The sequence below is a fragment of the Xiphophorus couchianus genome, chromosome 7 (assembly GCF_001444195.1).
Source record: "Xiphophorus couchianus chromosome 7, X_couchianus-1.0, whole genome shotgun sequence".
In the NCBI taxonomy this organism is placed as follows: Eukaryota; Metazoa; Chordata; class Actinopteri; order Cyprinodontiformes; family Poeciliidae; genus Xiphophorus; species Xiphophorus couchianus.
This window is the reverse complement of record NC_040234.1, coordinates 20390484-20398860: the sequence shown is the minus strand read 5'-3', so window position 1 is coordinate 20398860 and position 8377 is coordinate 20390484. Positions and strand designations below refer to the sequence as shown.

Below are 8377 nucleotides of genomic sequence, written 5' to 3'. Positions count from 1 at the left end.
AAATAAAAAAATAAATGTATTTATTTATTGTCATGTGCCGTTTGATTTGCTATATTTGTAAGTATTATTTCACCATGATAAAAAAAAGGCTCATTACCATCATCACTAAATTTCTCAAGACAAACAGCTACACTTTAGTTGCCTTTTTTTCTACTATCAACGACGCTATGACGCGCCGGCGGCCGTCATAGCGTCGGCCGGCGGTGATTGTTGTCTTTCTGGCATTAATTTACATTAAAATTTTACTAGTTACTCTCTGTTTTTCTCATGCTACCGAAAATAAAAATGCAGACATATTTTGATACAACCACTATGGTAGTTTCTAGCAAGAATGGCTCCTCCAGAGCACCGTAGTAACCTGTATAAACAGGAACCGGCACGCCTAGTTCCGGTATTACGGTAACTGAAAGGCTGCGGTGCCTCTGTGTCCGACAGACCGGTGTTTTACTGGAAGACGCCGAGCCGAACAGGTAAAGATTTTATACTTCTTTTAAACACTACCAGCGTTATAATGCAGCAGAAAACACAATTTGTAACTAAATTAAAAAGCCCAAGACATTGACATTGAGGCAATCTTACCATCCGACAATAAGTGAATGTTTTAAGGAGCTCAACATCTTTGATGAGGTGGGGGAAAAAATGAGGCATTGTTCGTGCATAACAGAACTGGATCTCGGTTCTTGTGAGTGTATGTGTGGTGGTTCTGTGGTGCCATTCAGCTTTTAAAGGAACGATTCTGCGGCTTTAATCTGATGTGAAATCACTGCTGAGCAACAGATCTAGAAACCCAGATTCTGAGGTGGGAGAGACCTGCTGATTGACCTAATTGTCCTGTGTCTTACTGGTCCAATTATACGCAGTTTCTATGTGAGGAAATTAAATGATAAAAAAAAAAATGTCTGCATTGGGCTTTGGAAAGGCTTCACCTACTGCGGTGCCTGCAGGAACTTGGCTGGCTGCGGTGGCACTGAATGACCATCGGGCTCCAGAGATTACATAGCACATTACACAAACATACAGCATAGAATGAATATGGATGTTAAAAACAAGTGCTTAAAACAAGTTGCTGGCTATAATTTTTTTTTTCTTCGAATGACAGAGAAGCGAGAGAGGGAGAGAGCTGTAAAAACCAGTGCTGAGTCATATTGGCGTGCCCCACTGATTGATCACACATCCCAATAATCTGCATTTCTGCTATTGATATTTCCCATTCCATGTTAAACATCAGTAATATATAGCCTAATATTGTCAACATAATCTACTTCATTCTGAAATAAAATATGCCTTTTTCATACAGTGTTCCATTGTAAATCTAATGTAGCAAAATAAGGTAAGAAAGCCTGTAATTTACCCCGTCTGAGGTCAAATTGCTCCCCCTGAATGGATATTTGGTTAGCTCATACAAGATGGATTTCTCACTTGGAGCATGCCTGCTTCAGTCACATCTCATTTACATATTGGGGGCTGGGGGTTGGATATCGATTTCCCTTTGTGGAGTCCACTTGCTCCAGTGTCTGCACATACATTTAGATGCCTCATGCATTCAAGATGAGGGTGGGATTCGTAGAGTCCTGCAGATTGCCGAGCGCACCACGAAGGAATTTGTCTGGAGATTCTGGTTGAGTGTTCCACCTGCTTTCCTTTTTTGTGCTGACAGCAGTTTATCTAGGATTTTTTTATTTGTATTTTTTTTTTTTTCGCATGTTACACAATGCCATTAACATGAATGATCACAGCAAGTGGGTGTGATCTGCATAATATGACCTGCATTAATATCTCCTTTATTCAGTGTGCATTTATGTTTTATATATAAAAAATACTCTTCGGCAATGCAGTTAGATAAGAACTTGGTGAAATTCGGTGTGTCAAGCCAGTCAGGGTTTGTTTACTATTTGTTTTTGCCTAAGTCCTAGAGGGGAACTGGATCTTTAAGATGTGCGTGCCAGTTTTTGCAATGTATTACGAGGTAGTCATACCCCTGCAATTTTTCCATACTTGTCACATTTGATCCATGAATTTGTGTTTTAGTAGGATTTCAGATATAGGATCAACACAAAATGGCACAGAGGCGTGAAATGCAAAGAACATCATGCATGGTTTTCAGAATTTTTCATTAATTATGTCTGAAAAGTGTGTCCATCTTCATCCCTGCAGTGGAGACGTTCAGAGCAGAGTTGGGCTATAAAAGAGGGGTGCCTAAAATTGATGGTAAAATAAGACGGTTATTGCTGTGATACAGACTGCTCACTAAGCAAAGGCATTTGTTTTTTGCCCCTCAAGTTGTGAGCCAGACACATAACTGAATATCCAATAACTAAACATAATCTACTTTATAGCACAACCTCCTGGATCATCTTCTCTCAGTGGGAAGCAGGATTCTATAAAGATGTCCTTAAAACCTTTGCACACTATTTAGCTATTTTCTCTAGCATGAATGCATAAGTATATGTATATTTTAGGTGAAATTCCAAAATTGGAAGCTTTACCAATTGACACTAAGTTCAATATCGCAAAATTACATTGGATGAGCTGTTTTTTAGTTTGCTACAGGTCCCAAACCAAAGTTACTGGAATGAAAATATTCATTCCATTATTTGTTTCCTAACTTTCAGTATTGTAAAAATGTCTCAAGTCAAGCATCACTAGATGTTTATGTTTTCCATTAAGCAGTCATAATTTATTGAAATTCTTAAATGATTTGTAAACGTTAGTCCAGATCTTCTGAAAATGTTCCAAGTTTTTAGTTGTATATTCTTTAACATTTACTCATTGTGTAAAATAACTGAAATCATACTTCACACGTGTTTAGTCAATAAACATAAAATTATAAACAAACTGGATGATAATTAACTGCAACTTTAAAGGGGCCAGTGCCCATTTTGGTTATTTTCCATACAGTGCAAAAGGAAAAACTACAGTGCAGTTCTAGACTTTGATAAAATCATCTAGTAAGAACCTAAGCTGTCGAGTTATTGCATCACCCTGAATCATCATAGTCATTAGCTCAGTCACTTGTTGGAGTCAGCAGTCCAGGGAGAGGTGCCAGGTTGGTGTGGTAGCCATGCTGTCTGCCTGTTCACACTCAAGTAGTGGTAGTGCTTTACGTAAGATTGGTGTGTGAACAAGGCAACTTAATCCTAATTCTCAGTGATATGAATGACATAAAATCTGCCGGAAGACATAGAGAGACGCAGACACTCACATGCACACACGGCTCTTGTTTGTCACATCTTGACACAATGCTGCATGTGCAGTTATCTCTGTGTGTGAGACAGAAGAAAGTGGGAAACAAATCTCTGTATAATAAAGACAGGCTTTCAGTTGCAGCAGCACCAACACATTTTGTCACACAACTAACATGTCTGCCACCTACCTGCTAGTCATTTACTACCGCTGCCTTTCTGGCTCAAATGTGTTTTTTTCCAGTTGTTATCACAATGGTCAGTGTGGCTATGGAAGTAATGAGGTTACATTTTAAGGCTTCTTCAGTGTGAGAACACAGTTGGATCCTTTATTGACAAATAAAACATTCGTTTCAAAATATTAAAAAAGATTCAATGCCTTGCAAACGCATTCATAATCCTTCAGTTTTTTATATTATATGCTAGTACAACCATAAAATTAAATGTTCTGCTTTGGGTTTTAATGCAATAGATCAACACAAAGTAGCACATAATAGTCACGTGGAAGAAAAAAATGCCATTAAGCTTCGTTTACTTATACAACACCAGAGTCAATCCTGTGCAGAACCAATCATAAATGGGATGGTGAGACAGTGAACATAAATTTTCAAGCCTCATCACTTATCTTCAACTGTTTTTAGCGCCAGACTGATAGGCTATTTAAACAAATGGAAATGGTTTGATCTAAACCATTCTTTTGTAGCTCTGGTTGGGTGTTTTAAGTTGTTCTCCTGAAAGAAGGTGGCCTTTAGCTTCAGGCTTATGTATTTTGCAGCTTAAAAAAGATTTTCTTCAATAATTCTTCTGTTTTTCGCTCTCCAGAGGAAATATCTTCCTACAGAATGACACTGTCCCCACCATGTTCCATGTTTCACAGTGGGATGGTGTGTTTAGATTGAAAAACCCATCTAGGGACAAGTACTGCGAATTAGCTATTGCTGTAAGCACTGTGATGCAAACATGAGACTGCGGTTCTGTTCAGTTTGTCTATGTCGATGTGTGTCTGTCCCTAACAAATAAACCTGAATAAATAAATAAATTTAATGCTAGTTTTCAGTCACACATAAAACTTTGCTTGCAGGCCAAAAAAGTTTAACGTTGTGTGCATCTAACAAGAGGACAGATTTTTAACATGTCAACTGTGTCCGATAATCACAAACAGTGTTCAGTGGTTTTTCTGATGCAAGATGTTTGTTTACCAAAGTTGTCTAACAAATCTCTGGGCCTTTCACAGAACATCTTGATTCACACAAAGGTGAGAATAAACACAGATGGACTTAATTTATCGTTAACTAAAGGCAGTTGTTTGCATTTGACTTTATCTAGGGGTATTATAGTAAAGGTAGGTGAATACAAAAATTCATGCCACACTTTTCAGTTATTTTTATTTGTAAACAAGAAAAGAAAAATACGTATCTTCCTTTCACTTCATAACTATGAGCTGCTTTGCTTTGGGTTACCCAATAAAACCTTCAATAAAATGCAATAACATATGTAGCTGTAACTTGACAAAATGCAAATACTCTACACTCTTTTAAAAGAGATGAATACTTTTAAGAGTATGGATACTTTTAAAAAGACCATAAATATCTGAATATGTTTATGGAAACAGGAACTGGGCAAAACCTTTACTAACAATTAACATGAAGGACAGGGTTTTGTTTTCTACTTTTAATGCTTTTTGATTGTATTAAGTACAATTGGGAAAAAAAAGAGACATCAAATAAATTGTTGTCTCTGCTAATGAAATATGTTATTGTCTCTTGGACCCCATCGTCTCTTCTTGAATGTTCTGCTGTTTGGAAGAATAGTGTGCTCCTATAACTTCTATCAATGTCTTCTTTATAGTTTGTCATTTTGGACCTAAATGTTGTTGCTTTGAATTTTATTTGGCTTTCAAGACAGTACTAAATTTTAGCCTTTGGATTTTTGCCAGAACAGCTTTTTTTTTCATTTGTTCACCAGTGAAGCAAAGCTAATTATTGTTTCTCTATCATCCTCCCTCCCTCACTGGCATATTTTTAATTTTGAGTTCTACTCTGCACCCAAGTCTCTCAAAATGGTCTTAGCTGCAGAGCTAAAATCCAGGATTATCTCTCACACTAGGCACCTAAAGTAAATCTACCTTGTGTTCAAGGACAGAACATCCTAAAACAAAGTGGAAGGAGGAAGGGTAAAAGAGAAATGATGGATGTGGGTGCAGGACAGGGATTCATACATTCATCACAGTAATTTAATGCCTTTGCCAGTAAAAACAGGAATACTATGGTTAGTATGTAGCAGATGTTTTGATGAGGCAGTCTAATTTGGCTGTGATGTAATAAACTGATTTGTACATTTTGATGTCAGGGGTAATTTAACTGGAACACAATCTGAAAGGCAACGTGTCAGCTAAGATCACCCCAAATGTTCGTAAAAAACTATTAAAATTTCTATTGAAGCTTGGTGCAGAATGCTGGTTACTGGTGTATGTTGTACATTTGATTTAAAACAACTATTTTTTATAGTATAAGTAAAATTACATGTTTAATTCTTTAGAACTGTCATATAATTAAGCTAATAACTCCTACCTGATCAACACAGAAAATGGATGGCATTAGTTGTGATCTTTTTAGGTTAACCTTTAAATTTTCATACAGTGGAAAATGTTGACTTCATTTGTTTTGTTATTATCAGCCCTATCAGGGAAATGACCGGATAGGGGCCATCGTTTCTTTTATGACTTGTGGCATACAGTTGTTCATATGTCCTCCAATGACCGGTTTGTTAGATGAACAAAGGGTAGTATATCTAACTGGCTAGGGGATTGCTGATCTTTATTTTATTTCATTCCAGTGGAACATCTGGGTTTAAGCCATCAGAGATCAGTTGTCAGGTCCCCTAAAATAAGCCAAGAGTTTTGTTTAGAACTGTACTCAAATACTTTAATGCATTTTTCACTCTTTGATATTTTCTTCATTTCTTTTTCCACACTCTTTGACCATTTTTTGAAATTTTGGTTAATGTCATTTGTGTCATTTGCTGCCATGATGCTCTGCCAAATTGGTTGACAGCTACCTTTACATGTAAAATTCATGTTCATGGCACTTGTTTTTGCTAGTTTGGATTTTATAAGGGCTGTTGAAGAGTGTGTGGGTGTAGAAATGCAGATAAATGGCCAGCCACTTTAACAATAACCCACAGAGTGTTGAAAATGGAGGAAAATCTCACGGCTGCAAATGGTTTACAGTAATCAAACTAGTTACATCAAATGTATCTCAGGAGTTTTATTTTGGCAGTTTTAATACACCAAAAGGATTTCAAAATTATGTTCTATATGTTGAAAGCAAGTAAGCAAAATTTAAGTTCATACTCCTTGACAGTTTGCTATCTATATTCAATTCAAAATCGAACACACAGTGAACTATTTCGAGGTGGTTTAAGCAAAAAGAAAATTCAAATTGATATGATGATACATATCAAAATGCAATTAACATTTCTCCTGTTCACTGCTGTGTTATGCAACACTTTCACACTTCCCATCAAAGACCCAACACTCCTGAGATGAGTTCAAAGCAAGCCAGATTCCTTTTGAGCCAAAGAAATTCCCACAACCTTCTACATCCTTGTTAGCAAGTGTTTACTAGCTAAACAGATATCAGTCATGTACAGAGGGGTGAATATTCCCCAGCCAGACTTCCTTTCATCTCAGCCAAAATGACCAATTTTTACCCCTGTCTCTTGGTAAAATGTTGCCATGGTACACTTACTGAAGTCAAAAAATGATGCGTGGATAGGTTGGTTGGAAAATTGGGCTCATTTATAGGTATAAAATGAAAGGGCATTTGCACAGTGTGAATTCTGTCAGTTCCTAACGCTGAATATTTGCCTTTTATGGAGCCGCAATTAGATGGTTTATATTCAGACATATCTATTTATCTGTCAGTTTGTCTGAGAAAGAATGCAGATGGACATCCTGCTTGTGCTGATTCTGAATATTAACAAGCTTACATAAACTGCTCGGGCTACACACTCTGTCAGCCTAATTGCATTTCACATCAGTTTAGTGAACGGCTTTAATATTACTGCTCCTCTTAATGGCTTTTCTTGATGGAGCACAGAGGTTGATGGTGACGCCCCCCAAGGTCTGAAACGTGGACCAGACACAGAAGCTGCTAAATGAAGGCACTGCACTGCAATAAAATCTTTTTTTTTTTTCGTCCAGCAGAGTAAACAAAGCATAGAGCACTTAACTGAACAGGACATTAAGGGCTTTTTGTCCATTTGCATTAACACATCCTGAATAATGCCTGTTTAACAAAAAGACTGTTTGATAGGTGAAAAATAAACAGAAGACACCCAAGACTTTTTCAATTAGGGTGAGTCAGAAATCCATTTAATTACAATAACAAGTTGATTAAAACTACATCCCAAATTAATATGAAATGTCAATTTTCTTAGACATTATATTAAAGTAAGAATAGAACTTATATATTTTAAAAAGAAAACCTGTCCATTCAAATTTTGAGTAGACGTGAAACGTAGTGCAACTAAATGCATCCTAAATGCAAACAAACAGAAGTGATTTGTTTGTTCTTATACCATACCCCAAGAAACTGAAAAAGTCCAAGTTTTGATTTGAAGCAATTTAAGAATGTCTGTCAATATGGAGCTACTTGGAAAAACTAGGCACTTAACAAATTAATAGATCTTCAAATAAGTTCGAGAACTTCTTTCCTAAGCCAGTTTGACTCTTGCTGGTGTGATGTTATAATAATAATAATAATAAAGCTAGATCAATTTGTTCATCACAGACATAGTAAAAAAAAAGTATATTACATGTATCACGCCATATTGTCTCAGCTGTTATCCATTCTTCATTTTTGTTTATGTCTTTTTTTCCCCAGCTTTCCCAGATTCCCACCATATTGTCGCTATTGTCGCCAGGCACTTTGCGACTTGTGTGATCTGCAGTTTTGAGCTTCTTGAGGATCTGTGGGAATTCCAGATGGAAAAGCTTGCAAGTTAGACATCAGAGGAGAACATGAATAATTCTTGAAATGTTTTCAAGTGTTGCATTTTATCTGCTTGACTGTCATCTTCAGGGAGGCAAGTCGCTCCTTTTCCAGTTATGTCACAAACGGTTGAGGAAATCCTGCACACAAAGTGAAAGCACACATTCACACAAATTAGCACATTTACATAAAAATATAAAC

At 36.8% G+C, this 8377-nt stretch overlaps 1 protein-coding gene across 1 annotated transcript in view; it reads left to right on the top strand.

Annotated features, from left to right (window-relative positions):
- Positions 1–381: 381 nt before the first annotated feature.
- The window catches only part of map2 (microtubule-associated protein 2), an 84821-nt gene continuing 76825 nt past the window's right edge, over positions 382–8377 (top strand). Inside the window, exon 1 of the mRNA XM_028021906.1 lies at positions 382–470. The gene's annotated coding sequence lies outside the window, so the exon portion shown is untranslated. The remainder of the gene's footprint in view (positions 471–8377) is intronic.